At 36.9% G+C, this 17,129-nt stretch overlaps 1 pseudogene; it reads right to left on the bottom strand.

Moving 5' to 3' along the window:
- Nucleotides 1-12,656: 12,656 nt before the first annotated feature.
- Nucleotides 12,657-14,565, bottom strand: LOC132626370 (premnaspirodiene oxygenase-like; annotated as a pseudogene).
- Nucleotides 14,566-17,129: the final 2,564 nt, after the last annotated feature.

Raw genomic sequence — 17,129 nt, 5'->3', positions numbered from 1 at the left:
TTACTATAGGCATATTGTACAGGATTTCTCCAGAAAAGCAGCCCCATTGACCAAGTTAACACAGAAAAATGTGACGTTTCAGTGGACAGTGGAATGTGAGCAGAGTTTTCAGAAGCTCAAGACATGTTTGACAACCGCACCAGTATTAGCCTTACCAGCAGATTCTGGAGGATTCACGGTATTCTGTGATGCTTCACGGGTAGGATTAGGATATGTTCTCATGCATAATGGTCGTGTTATAGCTTATGCTTCGAGACAGTTGAAGAAGCACGAGCAGAACTATCCTACGCATGAAGTGGTATTTGCTCTAAAGATTTGGAGGCATTACTTATACGGCGAAACTTGTGAGATTTATACTGACCATAAGAGCTTGAAGTACATTTTCCAGCAGAAAGATCTAATCTTCGACAGCGTTGGTAGATGGAACTACTCAAGGATTATGATTGTGCTATTTTGTATCATCCTGGAAAAGCAAATATTGTGGCTGATGCACTGAACAGGAAATCTATGGGTAGTTTGGCACATAAAGCTCCTAACAAGAGACCGTTGGCGAAGGATATGCTGAAACTTGAAGGTACAGGTGTTAGGTTTGGTGTGGGAAAATCAGAGGCATTGTTGGCTTGTGTTCAAGCCAAATATTCATTAGTAGAGCACATAAAGTCCACATAATATGAGGATGTGCAAGTGTGCAAATACCGAGATCAAGTCCTCGCTGGTAAAAGTAAGAAAATGACTGTTGACCGTGATGGCATTCTTCGGCTAGGTAAACGGTTATGTGTACCGGATGTAGATGGGTTAAGAGGAGTTATTCATGGGGAAGCTCACAACTCCAGATATACTATACACCCTGGATCCACAAAGATGTACCATGACTTGAAACAATTGTATTAGTGGGAAGGTATGAAGAAGGATATTGCTAACTTTGTTTCTAGTTGTTTGACTTGTCAACAGGTTGAGATTCCAGAGTGGAAATGGGAAAGAGTTACTATGGATTTTGTGATCAGGCTACCGCGAACCCTTAGAGGTTATGACTCTGTAAGGGTAATTGTAGATTGACTAACAAAATCAGCACACTTCTTGCCAGTAAAGACTACATACAGTGAAGTGAAATATGCACAGATATTTATTAATGAAATTTTTCGACTTCACAGTGTTCCGGTATCCATCATCTCTGATAGAGGATCACAATTCACCTCCCGCTTTTGGAAATCTTTTCAAGAAGCATTGGGCACACGAGGAGATCTTAGTACAGCCTTTCATCCGCATAGAGACGGGCAGTCTGAACATATTATACAAATCTTGGGGGATATGTTGAGAGCCTGCATTCTTAATTTTGGAGGTAGTTGGGATTCTTACCTACCTTTAGCTGAGTTTGCCTACAATAACAGTTTTCAGTCAAGCATTGAGATGGCCCCATATGAAGCTTTGTACGGTAGACGATGTCGTTCTCCTATCGGATGGTTTGAAATGGAAAAGGCTAATGTATTGGGATCTGACTTAGTACAAGAAGCCATTGACAAGGTCCAGGTGATTAGACACAGGTTGCTCACAACTCAAAGCAAACAAAAGTCGTATGCAGATAAGAGAAGACGAGATTTATGTTCACAGTTGGGGATAAAGTTTTCTTGCGAGTCTCCCCTATGAAAGGTGTGATGCGATTCAGAAAAAGAGGTAAATTAAGCCTGAGATTTAAGGACCATACGAGATACTTAATCGGGTAGGAGAAGTGGCTTATCGTTTAGCACATCCTCGTGAGATGTCTTTTGTCCATCCGGTGTTTCATGTTTCTATGCTAAGGAAACGTATATCAGACTCTTCTCAAGTGCTTGAAGCACCGACTATACAACTAGATGAGAACTTGACGTATGAGGAGGAGCCAGAGGCTATTGTGGACAGACAAGTAAGGAAGTTGCAGTAAACAGAAATTGTGTCTATGAAAGTCTGATGGATAAATCATACCGTTGAAGAAGCTACTTGGGAATCGGAAAATGATTTGCGAGTCAAGTATCCCTAGTTGTTTCAGTCTACAGGAATGAACTTATTTTAAATTCGGGGACCGAATTTCTTAAGGTTAGGAGAATGTAATACCCCATAATTAAATTAGGGCATATTGGTCATTTAGCAAAATTTAAGCCAAAAACAGAAAATAAAAAAATAACAGGAATAAGTTATTTGGGCTAAAGCCCATTTCAATGAACTGGAAACAAAAGGGGATTAGGGAAGGGCTCACGAAGCATAGAAGCTTCTGTGGCAACAAGTTAAGAAAAGGTCGTAAGTACATCATTAACGTTTGAACTATTGGAATTGAAAAGATAGAGAGATTTTTTAACATCGAATAGGGAAGGATAAAGGAGGATTAAACAAATTGATTTCGCTGCAATCTTTTGGCATGAAACAGAGAAGCGAAAGAACACTATTGAAGTTATATTCAATTCAAATGGTAAATTTTCTTACTTACAGTTTGACTAAGCTTATCCTTCTGTGTGTATGAAATTTAATTGGGTACTAAAGAAGGTATTTCGGCAGTGATCCACTAAAGAAGGTATTTCGGAAGTGATCCTATATGGATCCTATATGGCTTAGGTTTATGCACGCATTTGATATAATCAAGATAAAGAAGTGGACTAGTGAATTGTATGAATAGGTTGGAATTGATAGATTGTAATCTAATTGAGTTACACATAGCATAGGCAGAATTTAGAGTCAAATAGGAAACCCCAAGGGGTGAGTATTTCAAATTAGTTAAGAATTAACCTAAACGAGGAAATTTACACGAGATCGATATGATGTGATTATAGATTGATCGAAGGAAGTCGTACGGATTGCTCGAGGTGACGAGTCTACTATTTCGGCACGAGTACTATGAGTAGTAATCTTACCACAATTTGTATTTTCATAACCTGCATGGTTTATACATGATTTTTAAAATAAGATGTGTTACCAATGCTTTGAAATTTCATGTGGGACCGGTCCTTTACTTGATATGGTACTGATTAGTTTACTTGAGATGTTTATTGGTTATTCTAATTGTTTTCATCGTTACTAGATATGTTTTACCGTTACTTGAGATATGATTACCGTTTATGAAATGAAATTACATGATTTGATAAGAACTGAAATGCCCTGTATTGTTTTAAAAATGCTTTCATATGAGTATGTATTGTTTACAAAGAAAAGTATTAATGGGAGAATACTTTGAAGGATCTCGTAGCTAACGGCGGGTTCGTTAGACCTGGTGCACCTTGTATTTACATATTACAGTTACAGCCCTCGCTAGTGGGAAGGTAGAACTAGCATACATGTGCCATTTTCCCTCGAGCAAGGACCTACAGTTATATTTGACTCCTTTTACGAAGGGGTCCACATGATATAGATTACATGATCCTTTCTTGGAAACCTCCCAGATATAAGAGTTGATATGACAGTGCCTACAGAGTTTATTACTGAATTGTTAAATGATTTATGCTTACATGAAAATAGACAAGATAGGTTATTGCTACCGTTTTTGCAAAAAAGGCATTTATTTCGTGATATTTTGTGAATATTATATACGCATGCTTTCTGACTTGTCCCCAATAAAAACGGTTATGGTTAAGTGTTATTACTCACTGAGCAAGCGTCTCACTCCTCGCTATTTTTTTACAGAGACCGCAGGTGACGTTTGTGAGGATTACGGTAACTAGAGAGCACGAGTTGAAAGTTCTTGGTGAGCCCCACACTTGTCCGCGTGGGCGAAGAGTCTATTATTTATTGCGGTCTTTCTTTTGAACTCTTAGAGTTGCTCCACAGTCATTTGATTTATTCCATTAGTATTCTTTATTTATTATTGAATGGTGACTAGTATTAGACGTGTTCCCGTATTTCAAAGATGTTTTAGTATTATTACGTTGAAAACGGGTTGATTGAGTATGATTGCATTTAGTTAGGTTGAGATTGGATATTTCTGTTGTTGATTTTAAGGCAGGAAAGTTTTGGATAGACACAAAAACAGGGGAAACTCTGGCTGATTTTCTGTAAATTTCCGTTAAGGCTTGCTTTGGGAATCCTACCCCATAGTGTCGGTCATGGTCCTAAATTGGTCCATGACACCATGAGTCCGTTCAATTCGAGTACTATTTTGGGGAATCCTATTTTGGTACTATTGTACCGTTGGAACGTACTGATTTTTGTTTTATTGGTGATTAAGCGTACTATCCTAGGATTTTTGATTTTATTGGATTTTATTTAAAGTTTTAGGGTACAATTAGTTGGATTCTTAGTTGTATTATATGATTTATCTAAAATTGTGATTGGAAATAGTATGAATTGGTACAATTTTGAGAAAATTCCTTTTGTCCTATCTAATTTTGAGAATTATTTGGGGATATTTTGAAATTGGGGGGAAAATCTATTTTGGGAGAATACCTAGAACTTTCCATTTTGGTCTTTAGGGTTCTCATTTGTGTCCTATAAATACCTAGTGTTCATGACTAGTTAAAGATCCCCAACTTTTCATTCCCCATGGCTAAGGTTGAAATTTTTTAAAGTTTCTATACTAGCTTTACACATATTAATATACTACCCCCCCCCCCCTAAAAATACCTATACAAATATTATACTACTTAATATACACTATAATCATATCAATATACTACAAGACCATATAAAAACACTACTATTTTTTGGAAAAATCTCATAGTTAAGGGCTGTTTAAAGGTTTTTGGTTGTTGTTTGAAGTTTGAAGATTCAATCCCTATTTGGATCCTTAGGTTTCCCTACAAAAAGGTAATACTACTATTCTAGCCTACTTTACTCTATTTCTAGCCTATATTGTTATTTGTATTATTTGAATCGTGTTGTGCTATTTTAGCTTTTGAAAATGTGTTGGTGTGTAAAATGAGATAATGAAGTTTTTTGAATGTATCTAGTGTTGTTTAATATAGTTTATAACTAAAAATTGCTATTTGATTATGGAAGAGTTATTTGAAACCTCTGCTTACTGTTCTATTGGCTTTTTTTAGACTATGGAAGCTTGGACTTGTAGATTCTGAGTTATAGTATGGTTATGAGTGATGGCATGATGTTGTTTGAAGGATTTTTTTGCTTTGGAAATAGCTTTAGATAGGCGACAGAGTCTGTTTGGTGTTGATTTTATACATTCATTTGTTTTTCCCCTTTGTTTTTGTATCTGGAATTGATCCTATACCTTAAGGTAGTTGTTAGTTTGTTTTCTTGATGTGGTTTAAGGTGTTTGATGTCTTGACATGGTCCTAAAATGAATGATGGGTCTGTTTTAGTTTGATGATTATGTCCATCATTTTCTTGTTGTCAAGTTGCTAAAAATCTGATACATGATAGGGTAAATGACCTCTAACTTGACTTGTAGACTGTGCATCCTCATTTATGTAAAAAAAAAATGATTTCAAAACCTTAAGTCACCAACTAGAAGTTAGTTTGTAAACTTCAAGCTTTGGAAATCTGTTACATGTTCATTTTTTTTATTTGAAACTGAAAACTAAGTAGCTTGTTGACCTTATCAACTTGACTGAGCAAGTTTAAGAAGATGGAAAACTGATTTGGAATGTTGTTTGTAAAGTTTTTGAAATCACAAAGTTGCTAGTGTAAGGCTGGTTGTCAAATTAAAACCTGTTTGGCTAAAATGAAGTGCTAATCAGCTTTTATAGGCTTATGAGTGTTTATTTGAAGTTTTGAGAGTTGAAGATATAAAACACGTTGGAAAGTTCTTTTATTTTGACATTTACTCTGTTTTGAAGACCGCTTAAGTCAAATAAGTTTGAATAAATGAATCCAGTTTGAAGAAATAAGCAAAAAGTTCTAAGTTAGTGTTATATTTGTTGTGAAATTTTAGAATTTATAAAAGTTGATTTCATCTTCCTTTGTACATCTTAAGTGTGTAACCTACTTCCCTTTTATAACCAAGTTCTTACCTAGATCATTTAGCTAACTATTTTCCTCAAAAAATAGCTTGCCTTACTTGAATTTGCATAACTAGGCATCTGGGAATAGAAAAATAGCTCTAAAATAGGAATAACCTTATAAAGTCTTAGTTTAATCTCTCTTCAGTTATGAATAGTCTAACATGTGAACCTAATCATTTTGTCATTACATAACTTGCTATGTGCTCATTCTAGTACCTTAAAATAGGATCATCTACCCTATGTGAGTTCTTATCTTTGAATTCTTTGTGGACTGACACAATTCTGTGGAAAATTTTAAGATATGTTACTTGATATGGAAAACTTGTTTGCAGTTGCTTTCTTGACCATGCAGTGTTCATTTAAGTGTTATGTAGGGTCATGATGGTCCATTTAGGATAAGAACTTATAAGACATTTTGATCCTAGTTAGACCCAAATTGAACTTGCTATGTGGCTATTTGATATCACCTAGTTATTAAGGTTTTGAATACCTCACAGAATTGGCATTGTGGATTCTCTTGGGAGTTTGCCTTAGCTTATGTTTGAGAAACCCATCTGTGCATCATTTAAGACCTGCCAACCTCTTTACATTTCTATAAAAAAATGCAACTTGGGATTTTGTCTTTGGGATTTAGTTTGGAGCTGTCGCTGCCTATAGTCGATGTACATTCTTAGAGACCCGTCTTTCTTCTTTACGAACAATACTGGCGCACCTCATGGTGATACACTCGGTCTAATAAAACTCTTATCTAGTAAGTCCTGCAACTGTTGTTTTAGCTCTCTCAGCTCTGCTGGTGCCATACAATATGGAGGTTTAGATATTGGCAATGTGTCAGGTGCCAAATCAATACCGAAGTTGATTTTTCGAACTGGAGGTAATCCTGGAAAATCATCAGGAAATACATCAAAAAATTCTTTCACTATTGGTACACTAACCAAGCTAAGTGCTTCCTCTCTTGTGTCACTTATCATAGCTAAGAGGCTTACACAACCTTTCTTCAACAATCGTTGAGTCTTTATAAAAGATATGACTTTACCAACCTTCGGAATTTGACCCCCTTTTAATAAAAAGGTAGGATCATTGGGTATCTTAAAGTTAACTATTTTGGCGTTGCAATCAACAGTAGCATAATAAGGAGATAACCAATCCATGCCCATCAACACATCAAATTCAACCATATCAAGTACAATCAGGTCAGCTAGAGTAACCCTACCCTCAACTCAAATTTGACAAGCACGATACACATATTCAACTAATAGAGAAGGTCCCACAGGAGTAGCAACAAGAAAAAGATCATTTAACATGTCTGGCTGTCTATCAAACCTAAAAGCAAAGTACGGGGACACATAGGAATGGGTAGATCCCGATCAATCAGTGCAAGTGCATCAAATGAACAAACCGAAAGAATACAAATGAACAAACCGAAAGAATACCTGTGACCATTGTATTCGAGGCCTGAACATTCTGTCTAGTAAGTGCAAAAACTCTCGCCTATCCTCTACCAGCATTACCCTGTCCATGATTCCCAGTAGCACGATCTCTAGTACCTCGACCTTTGTTTCCTGGACCAGCAGTACCTGAATTATTACAAGTAGCTTGAGTAGGTGCAGCTAACTGAATAGAAGCCTGGCCAGAATTCCTCGGAGGTTGAGGGCAGTCCCTCATGTGGTGTCCCAACTGGCCGCACCGATAACACCCTCCAGTCAAAACACGACACTGGCCCAAATGTGGTCTGTCGCAGGTCTGGCAGGATGGAGTAGTGGCATACATCTGTCCAGAACTATGATATCCAGAAGATGATGATGATGTCCCCTTGGTACTCTGTCTATGATGTGGTATATATGCAGAATGTGAAATCGAATCTGTCTGAGAACCCTGTAGTTGCTGTCCCTAATTCCCTACTCTGCGATTTTCACTAAATTCGCCACTGAAAGATCCCCCTGTCCTGGCCTTCTTACGTAAATCGTTGGTTGCACATTCCTCATGTCCCTTGTTTTCAATCTTTCTAGTAAGATCAACTGCCTCTGAGTAGGTCAACGTCTTTATCTGTGGGACTACTGCATTGTACAGATGACCAACCAACCTATCAACAAACCTCCGCACTCAGCCTGCTTCATCAGGCACCAAGTAAGGAGAATATCTAGCCAGCTTACAAAACTTAGTATTATACATCGATACATCCATATCTGGAGTCTGAACCAATCTCTCAAACTTGTTAGCATATTTCTATCTCAGACTGTCTGGAAGAAAATTATCCATGAACAACTTAGTGAACTCTTCCCATGTCAGTGGTGCTGCTCCTGTAGGTCTCCCTAGCAACAAAGTTTCATATCAGGTATAGGTTATGTCCTCTAGTTTATATGTTGCAAGCTCCACGGCTCTCTCACTGGAACATCCGAGAGCGCGTAGTGCCTTAAGTGAGCCATCCAAGAACCCTTGAGGATATGTTGAATTCTCAGAACCTGTGAATTTTGGTGATTTCAACTTCAGGAAATCTTGCAAGGATACCTCGTTGTTCCCAAAAGTCTGAGTCTGTGCAGGTGCCCGAGAATGTGGTTATGTCTGAGCAGGTGCAGTATTCTACTGCTGAATCCTCTCTTGTCTATCCATTCTGTCTGTCAAACCCTCTATAACTCTCTGCATAGATATAAACGCCTCAGTAGTGACACCCTCATGCGATGGTGGAGGTGGGCTAGCACTCATTTCAGGAGTGGACTCCCTCGTAGTCCCCGTGGTGGTATTGCGGGTCCTCATGGTGGTACCGCGGCCCCTACCTCGGCCCCGTCTGTGAGCTCCGCCTCTTCTCCCAGCGGTGGAGGCTGGCTGCCTACCCGATGTGGCATTAGGTGCTTGTGGAACAACTGTCCTGGCTCCGCCAGAAGATGATCGAGTGTTAGCCATCTGATTACCAAAATAAATAATGTTAGATTCATCTAGTTAAACGTCACACACGTAAGAAGGAATAAGAAAGAAAGACAAGACACATCCTATCACACTCTCGCAGAATCATGATTATGGGAATGGCCGGCAACATAACCATAATTGAGATTCTACTACTAACGTGTGCTCCATCAGTCACAAAGAAATAACCTAGGCTCTGATACCAACTTTGTCACGACCCAATTTAGGACCATGACCGGCACTATGCATGGGGTAAGATTCCCAAAGCAAGCCTTAACGATAATTTACAGAAAATCAGCTAGAGTTTCCCCTGTTTTTATGACTATCCAAAACTTTCCTGTCTTAAAATCAACAACAGAAATATCCAATCTCAACCAAACTAAATGCAATCATACTCAATCAACCCGTTTTCAACGTAATAATACTAAAACATCTTTGAAATACTGGAAAACGTCTAATACTAGTCACCAGTCAATAATAAATAAAGAATACTCATGGAATAAATCAAATGACTGTGGAGCAACTCTAAGAGTTCAAAAGAAAGACCATAATAAATAATAGACTCTTCTCCCACGTGGACAAGTGCAGGGCTCACCAAAAACTTTCAACTCGTGCTCTCTAGTTACCGTAATCCTCACAAACGTCACCTGCGGTCTCTGTAAAAAAATAGCAAGGAGTGAGACGCTTGCTCAGTGAGTAATAACACTTAACCATAACCGTTTTTATTGGGGACAAGTCAGAAAGCATGCTTATATAATATTCATAAAATATCACGAAATAAATGCCCTTTTTGCAAAAATGATAGAAATAACCAATCTTGTCTATTTTCATGTAAGCATAAATCATTTAACAATTCAGTAATAAACTCTGTAAGCACTGTCATATCAACTCTTATATCTGGGAGGTTTCCAAGAAAGGATCATGTAATCTATATCATGTGGACCCCTTCGTAAAAGGAGTCAAATATAACTGTAGGTCCCTGCTCGAGGGAAAATGGTACATGTATGCTAGTTCTACTTTCCCACTAGCGGGGGTTGTAACTATAACTTGTGAATACAAGGTGTACCAGGTCTAACGAACCCGCCGTTAGCTACAGATCCTTCAAAGTATCCTCCCATTAATACCTTTCTTTGTAAACAGTAAATACTCATATGAAAACATTTTTAAAACAATACAGGGCATTTCAATTCTTATCAAATCATGTAATTTCATTTCAGAAACGGTAATCATATCTCAAGTAACGGTAAAACATATCTAGTGACGGTGAAAACAATTAGAATAACCAGTAAACATCTCAAGTAAACTGTTCGGTACTATATCAAGTAAAGGACCGGTCCCACATGCAATTTCAAAGCATCGGTAACACATCTTATTTTCAAAATCATGTATAAACCATGCAGGTTATGAAAATACAAATTGTGGTAAGATTACTACTCACAGTACTCGTGCTGAACTACCAGACTCGTCACCTCGAGCAATCCGTACGACTTCCTTCGATCAATCTATAATCACATCATATCGATCTCGTGTAAATTTCCTCGTTTAGGTTTATTCTTAGCTAATTTGAAATATTCATCCCTTGGGGTTTCCTGTTTGACTCTAAATTCTGCCTATGCTATGTGTAACTGAATTATATTACAATCTATCAATTCCAACCTATTCATACAATTCACTAGTCCACTTCTTTATCTAGATTATATCAAATGCGTGCATAAACCTAAGCCATATAGGATCACTGCCGAAATACCTTCTTTAGTGGATCACTGCCAAAATACCTTCTTTAGTACCCAATGGAATTTCATACACACAGAAGGATAAGCTTAGTCAAACTGTAAGTAAGAAAATTTACCCTTTGAATTGAATATAAATTCAATAGTGTTCTTTCGCTTCTCTGTTTCACGCCAAAAGATTGCAGCAAAATCAATTTGATCAATCCTTCTTTATCCTTCGCTATTCGATGCTAGAAAATCTCTTTATCTTTTCAATTCCAATAGTTCAAACGTTAATGATGTACTTACGACCTTTTCTTAACTTGTTGCCATAGAAGCTTCTATGCTTCGTGAGCCTTTCCCTAATCCCCTTTTGTTTCCAGTTCATTGAAATGGGCTTTAGCCCAAATAACTTATTCCTGTTTTTTTTCATTCCTATTTTTGGCTTAAATTTTGCTAAATGACCAATATGCCCTAATTTAATTATGGGGTATTACACATGGAAAGTGATCCCTGGGTCCTTCACTTTGTTGTGTGTGGTGCACAAGATGGCCAGGAGCTCGAGGCTCAACCCATGACAACCACACACATGAAGGAACCAAGTAACATCCCAATATACGAGTCAAATTCGAGAACAAAAAATACAAATTACACAAAAATAAACCTGGCAATCATGAGGAAACACGGTAGAGGACAAAAGCCCTAAAAAATCTGACGTAAAATAGCTATGAAATGCCGCGAATTTGATCGCTAATTAAACCCTAGAACAGTCGCCATTTTCGCCTTAGAAGAAAAGAGAAAGGGTCGGGGTGGAAATGAGGAAATTGGGGGGGGGGGGGGGGGGGCGTGAAAAGTTATTTTATTAAACTTTTCACTACCCCTTTGAATATAAAGCCCACCCCCCCCCCCCCCCCCCCCCCCCCCCGCCGAAGTTTTTAAAGTATTTAAAATGAACTCCCAGTTTAAATAAAAGACCTTTTCCAAACCTTGTACCTCACTTTTAAAAACACTTCTTTTTAAAACGTATTCGTCTAAAACCCTTTTTGTAAAATGATTTTTAACGGAAACAAAATTTATAATACATCGTTTTGAAATACGACCGTTAATATGAGCCCAACATTGACATGGTTCCGGATAATATTTAGAAATGTGAAAAATGCGGTCAAAATGAGTCGTAATTCGTACACTGTTTAATTAACAATATTTTCGAGACGGAGCGGGATACGTATCTTCATTTCAAATTATATTTATGAAAGTAAATAACTCGTAATTTTCTTGCAATCGTCAATTTTTATGAAATAATAATTAAGATGCCAATTTCTGCAATTATCTCAGAATTTTTGATTTTTTTGATTTTTTAAGAGCATCCTTACTCCGTCTTGGACTCAGGAACTTTGAAAATTGAAATATGCATTTTATGAGGTGAAAATTAGGTGTCAACAAACCCCCAATGGCCTAAGACCAACTTTCCAACCAATAACCCAAAACGCTCTCGAGTGCTTTGGGAACCGAATTGAATACCCTGCCAAGTCACAAATGATCATCCGGACCTCTCGGAATCGACATAGTTCTTAAAAAGGTCCGTTTACTCAAAAGTCAACTGTGGGTCCAACATTTTTCACTTAAAGGGTCAAATTTTTAAAAGTCACACTAAAACTCGCCCGATCATCTCGGGAACCGTATTACCCATCCCCGCGGGTCAAAATCTCATAGGACTCGGGAAAAAGTCAATGGGTGTAAATGGGTAAAAAAATCTATAATGACCAAACGGGTCATTACAGATATTTTTTTTGAGACAGATTAAAAAACATATATGCTGCATATGTTGGTTGGAGGGAGTATTCAATATTGAGTGATTTTTCCCTAAATGTAGTTGCCATAAGAGTTTCCTCAACAATGTTGGATATCTACTATCTAAAGCACTGTTTTGGTGTATAAATTCGTATTAGCCATTTAACTCCCAAACCTTGTTGTAATAGGTTATATACAAGTTCATATTCATGGTTAATTATCAGTTGTTCAGTGTACAGGGTAATTACATAAACATGTTTTTAAGAAGCTCAGGGAAGGCACAAACTAGAATATAATATTAGAGGTAAAATTTAACAAAATATGTACAATGGTGGGGTTGCAAAACAAATATAATAGCACAATCCTTTATTAGTAAAAGCAAAGTTCGATGTCATGACATCACTCTTAACAAGATTGATAAGGGGTCGAGATCAAGTATAAGTTACTCTTTCTAGCACAAGTTGCTCCAGCAGATTCAGTCAAATCCAAATCATTAGGATTGATTCCGCTAGGAAGTTTCCAATCAAAATGATACAGCAATTGAGCTAGTGGAAAAAATACAGTAGCTAAACCAAATGATATTCCAGGGCACATCCTCCTTCCACTACCAAAGGGAAGATATTCAAAATTATTACCTACAAAATTCACGGAGTTCTGCTCAAATCTTTCAGGTTTAAAGCTTTTTGCATCATTCCAATATTTTGGGTCTCTTCCCATAGCCCACACATTAACCATAACCTTTGTTTTCAAAGGGATAGTATAGCCATTTATGTCTGCTTCTTCCCTACATTCTCTTGGGAGCAAAAGGGGAAATGGAGGATGGATTCTGAAAGTTTCTTTAATGACCAACTTTAGGTATTTCAACTTCTCGACGTCATCTACGTCAAAAGTTTCATTTTCTCTGAATGTGCTTCTTACCTCTGCTTGAGCTTTGGCGAGTACACTTGGATTCTTCATCAATTCCACCATGGCCCAATCAATTGTTGCTGATGAAGTTTCTGTTCCCGCAGCAAACATGTCCTTCATTTATGAGCAAGTTACAATATTATCAAATTATTAAATTATCTCTCCCGTGCTATTTATATTGTACAATTTTTTTGACCAGTTTCTACAAAATTATTTACTTGTATTAGACTTGTGCAACTAACTTTGTTCTACATAGTTTGTAGGAACTTTTAAATTTTAGCACCAATTTTCATTTTATCATTGTATTTTCTATTATTTAATTATCACAGAAATGCTAAGTTGGGGTGGTACAAAATTTTCTTCATTCTAGTTTTGTAAATTAATGATAGCAATAAGGAGGAGCAGCAAGCGAAGGATGAGAAGGTAGATGATGCGATATATAATACTTACAAAAATAACAGCTTTGATGTTATCATGGGTGATCGGAAATTGAAGGCCTCCCTCTTTCATTAGTCTTAGCAGTACGGCAATTAAACCTTCACCTTCCAATTCACCATTGCTTTTATGCTCATTGATGATGTTTTCAAGAATGGCATCTAACTTGTGGTGAACATCCACAATTTTACCCTTTGTTCCACATAGTACATGAAGAAATTTCAGTGATGGGAATATATCAGCCACATCAAACCCTTCCATTAAGGCTGTCGTTTTTTTAAGTAGTATTATAAGTTCATCTTGCTCCTTGAATACTTTCCCAAATGCTGATCTACATGTCATAGAGCTTGCAAATTGAAAAATCCTTTTTGTTGTATTAACTGGCTTACCAGAAGATGATCGAAAAAATTCAATCATACGAAGAATTTCATCTCGTCTAATAGAGCTGAATGACATGACATTTTTGGCACTAAGCAATTCCAAAAGACAAATCTTACGCATTTGTCTCTAGTAATCACCATAGGGGGAAAAGAAAATGTTGGTTCCTTTATAACAAACAATCTTGGCAGCCTCAAGTACGGGCCTAGATGCAAAAGCAATGTCATGAGTTTTTAGTACTTGTTTGGCCATCTCTGGAGATGTAACTACAACTGCAGAAACTTCACCTAGTTGAAGATGCATAATTGGTCCATATTTTTTGGCTAAATCTCTAAGGACACGGTGTGGGGGTCCACCTAGCAAATGAAACATGCTTCCAAGTAAAGGTAATTTCCATGGACCTGGAGGCAATCTTTTGGTTTGGTTATTGGAATTCTTCCATTTCGTTAACAAAAAGAGGAAAGAAACAAAAAGGAAAATGGAAAAGAAGTTGAAGAACTCCATAGTCTGGGTGGTTTATTTGGCTAGATAGGTTATGCAAAGTATTGTTGCATAGGGCTTGGCTTTTATAGGCTTTTTGATTTGGCAAGAAAATGACATTTAATATGACATATGAGTTTGTCAGCAACTTTTGTTTACCAGCATCTGGTCAGAAAGTCGTTCACTTGACTTAAAGAACAATAATGAGGCAAGAAATTTTATTTTAATCGACTAACTATTGTGGAGCAAGATATGGTAAAATATCTGTCAAATGTGGCTGCTAGAGTTTTCATTTTTTAATATAGAAGACAAACATAGTATACTAGTAGTAAATGTATCGCTGCTACTCTTACTTCTAAAACCGACAATTTTTCAATCATGGCAGGCGATTTGGTGAATAGTCACTACCAAAAAAAAAGGTTCGTAGCTGCGGTTTCTTTGGGGCAGTTTCTACAAACTGCCGCTAGATATTGATCTCTCGGCGTAGCGGTTCAATAAGAGCCCATAAATTACATAATTTAGCGGCAGTTTTATTTTCATTTTCCAGCGTTTTCGTAAATTCTAATTTTTTCTGGAGTTATTTGAACTTAGCGGCAGCTTGGCCTTTTAAATAATTATATTACTTTTGTAATTTTTCTACAACTTAAAAGATCCCAACAATTGGAGCCCACAACTTAATAACTTAAACACTCCTACACAACCGTAATTTTTAGAAATTTCTACACATTCTATCTACTGTACCTTCAACACTTCATAAGGAAATTTCTACAGCTGCTTCATATGGTTGGGAAATTTCTACTGTACCTTCTCCATCAAAAATTCTGCAAACTTATGTGAAAATTTCTCTCCTTCTCTTTTTATGCATTTTCGAGATTTTTAAAACCCTAACTTTCACATATATCTGAAATGTATGTGAAAATTCGAGAATGTGTTGATTGAATGCAGTGAATCTCTGTTTTTATTTCCCGAATTGGTTATGTGTTGATTTTTGTTCATGCAGAAGTGAATCTTTTTATTTTTGCAGTTCTAGTTCTTAATATATATTTGTGTTTTCTCTAATTTTTGCTTCGACTAAGTCTCAATCACCAAATTAAAACCTAGAATTTGTTCTAATGGGTCTGAAATTTATAGGTTGTGATTTTCCCTAATTTTTGCTTTTAATCTTTTGTTGTGTTCCCTTTTCTGATGGTTGCGTGCAATATTTAAAACCTAAATTTCAAGTATATTGTTCTAGTTAATCCACTGAGATCATCTGAGTTCATTTTACATGTCTTAAATGAGGATTTTCGACGATATTTATTATCCTAGTGTTAATTTTATTTTTTTGTTCGAGATATCTCTTTCATATTTTGTTGTGCAGCATAGATTATTTTGAACATTTGATTTTAATCAACGGTAAGATTTTTTCTTATGGCTGAAGTTAGTTTGAAATGTAAATGTTATTTTTTTGTTGGTTTTTGCTGCTGATGATTAAAAAATTCAGAATAGAAAATGTAAGTGTTATTTGAGTTACAAAAAATCTCAAATATCCCTAGTTTATAATTTCAAAAAAAAATTGGCCAAAAGTCCCCTTACGCTCTCTTCTCTCTCCTCCCATGCAAACCCTAGTTTGAAACCCTAACAGTGCTATGGCCACTCCGGCCACTGGCCAGCCGCCACATCTGGTGGTTGGTCAGTCTTTCTCTCCTCAAGATTTCCCTCCCCTCTCCCTCCTCCCTCCCCTCTCTTCGTCCAGCAATGCTCAGCAGTCATAAACAGTAATGCCTACGTCCACAACACATAATTATCGTCAAACCCTAATGTATGAAACTGGTAAAAATTCCATGCAAACGTGTGAATCCATTCCTATGAAGATGGTTAAGATTATAGATGGTAAACACGTCGTAAGATGGTCCTCTTCTGAAGTATTATGAATGGAAAGGATTGAAAACCTACAATATGCCATTGTTGGTAAGTTTTCGTATGGATGGCCTGAACTAGAAGAGTTACGATCTATTATACCTCATCAGTGTGGAGTAAAGGGTAATATTCGTGTAGGCTTTTTGAGAGATAGACATGTCTTAATAAGATGTGATCTAAGGGAAGATTTTATTAATCTATCATCAAAAAGTTTCTTTTGGTTGAAGTCAAAAGATGGTCATTCTTATCAAATGAGGCCATTAATATATGATTCTAAATTCAGTGTGGAAAAGGAAACTTCAATTGCTATGGCTTGGATTTCGTTTCCAAACCTTCTTCCTACATTTTTTGTCAAGGAATGTTTGTTTACATTGGCTTCTGCTGTGGGTAAGCTAATCCAACTAGATGCTGCTACTATCAATAAGACCAGGCCAAACTGTGCAAGAGTGAAAGTGCATGTAGATTTGCTTGCAGATTTGCCTAAGTCTGTGTGGATGGAGATTGAAGATGATGTTACAAAGGATATCAGGTCGATTAAAGTTAATATTCGATATGACTACTTACCAAAGTATTGCACAAAGTGCTTTTTACAAAGTCATTCCAATGATGATTGTTGGGTGCTACATCCAGAACTGTTGGAAAATGAGGTGGCAGATAATAGGGTAGGGTCTCAGAACAAAGGAAAGGCTGCAGTTGTAGTAGATGAGCCTGG

The sequence above is a fragment of the Lycium barbarum genome, chromosome 2 (genome assembly GCF_019175385.1).
Source record: "Lycium barbarum isolate Lr01 chromosome 2, ASM1917538v2, whole genome shotgun sequence".
NCBI lineage: Eukaryota > Viridiplantae > Streptophyta > Magnoliopsida > Solanales > Solanaceae > Lycium > Lycium barbarum.
The sequence above is the reverse complement of the archived record's forward strand: the minus strand, read 5'-3'. Positions and strand labels throughout refer to the sequence as shown.